The sequence below is a fragment of the Pygoscelis adeliae genome, unplaced genomic scaffold (genome assembly GCF_000699105.1).
Source record: "Pygoscelis adeliae isolate BGI_AS28 unplaced genomic scaffold, ASM69910v1 Scaffold766, whole genome shotgun sequence".
NCBI classification, from domain to species: Eukaryota; Metazoa; Chordata; class Aves; order Sphenisciformes; family Spheniscidae; genus Pygoscelis; species Pygoscelis adeliae.
Window position 1 is genome coordinate 9,245 of NW_008825008.1, and position 1,254 is coordinate 10,498.

The 1,254-nt window shown below is 65.1% G+C and overlaps 1 protein-coding gene across 1 annotated transcript in view; it reads right to left on the bottom strand.

Annotated features, from left to right (window-relative positions):
- PDLIM7 (PDZ and LIM domain 7 (enigma)) overlaps positions 1–1,254 on the bottom strand; it is a gene marked incomplete at its 3' end in the record, with an annotated part of 12,905 nt that overhangs the window by 1,778 nt on the left and 9,873 nt on the right. The window lies entirely within an intron of this gene.

Here is a 1,254-nt window from a genome sequence, read left to right on the forward strand (position 1 = left end):
AGGCAGGAGCCGGCCAAGCCCCCGTGCCCAGCCAGTAGCTGGTTTGGTGATGGGGTACTGAGCCAAGCGCCTTCAGCCCTGCGAAGACACAACACCTCTGGGGTCTCTGGTACCCATCGCGGTGGTCTGGGGAGCAGTGGGAGGGCGTGCAGGCCTGCTGGGGTCCCACACCCAGCTCTGGGCTGCTCCAGACTGACCAGGGACCCTGAGGACCACATAGACCCCGGCTGCCCGCTCACACACGACAGTCACCCGCAGCCTCACTGGGGTGCAGAGGGGCTTGGACCTGACCCAGCGTGGGGAGCCCTGGGGTCCAGTTCCAGCAGAGCTGGGGACAGGCAGGGCTCTGCCATCTCTGCCGGCTAGGCAGGGCCAGGCTGGTCCTGGGAGGGGCAAGGCCTGTGCCCCCCAGCAGGCTGCCAGCACTGGGCTTGGGAGCAGGCAGGGCAAGCCAGGGCAAGAGGGGCACGGCCCACCCAAGAGAGGAGACAGGGACAGAGGGAGAGCTGGGAGCTCTCTGCCTCACCAGGGCAAAGACAAGAAAAAGATGGCTACAAAACCAGGAGCATTTATTTGCGGCAGAGCAAACTGGGCAGAGCTGGGACCCAATGGTCACGGTGCCAGGACAGGAGGCATCATGGAGACGCGAAGGCAAAAAAAGGGGTGCTGTGCACCACCCGTGCCCAGCTGCACGGGGCAAGGAACGGCACCCCCCCAGCCCTGGCTCCCTTCCCTGCCCTCACGCAGGGAGAAGTGGTGACACTCACCCAGCTCTGCCTGGCCGCCCCGCAGCCCCACACCAGGCTCAGGGGACATTGTGCCCCAGGTCCAGGCACTGCCCAAACATCACAACACCCCCAGCAAGGTTTTGCCAGTGCCACCAGCTGTCCCTGACCCACTGTGTCCTGGATACCACAGCGCAGCTCGGCAGCCCCAGCTCGGTGCCAGCAATGCCCAGCGGGTCCTGCCCGGGACATGCAGCCCCATAGCTCCTGCTGCCGCCCTGGCACACGCTCCCCTTACCTGGGCTTTTTAACAAACACATCCTCACGATCCTCCACTGAGCGCAGCAGGAGAGAAAGGAGGAGACAGAGTCAGTCTGTGGCAACCGAGGCCCAGAGACAGCAGGAAGGGAAGGGAAGGGAAGGAAAGGGAAGGGAAAGGCAGGAAAACCGACCTCTCCTCCTGCCGCCCTCCTGCCCAACGCACAGCCCTGCCTGGCCGCGGGGCAGAGCACAACCTCAGCCCAGCGGC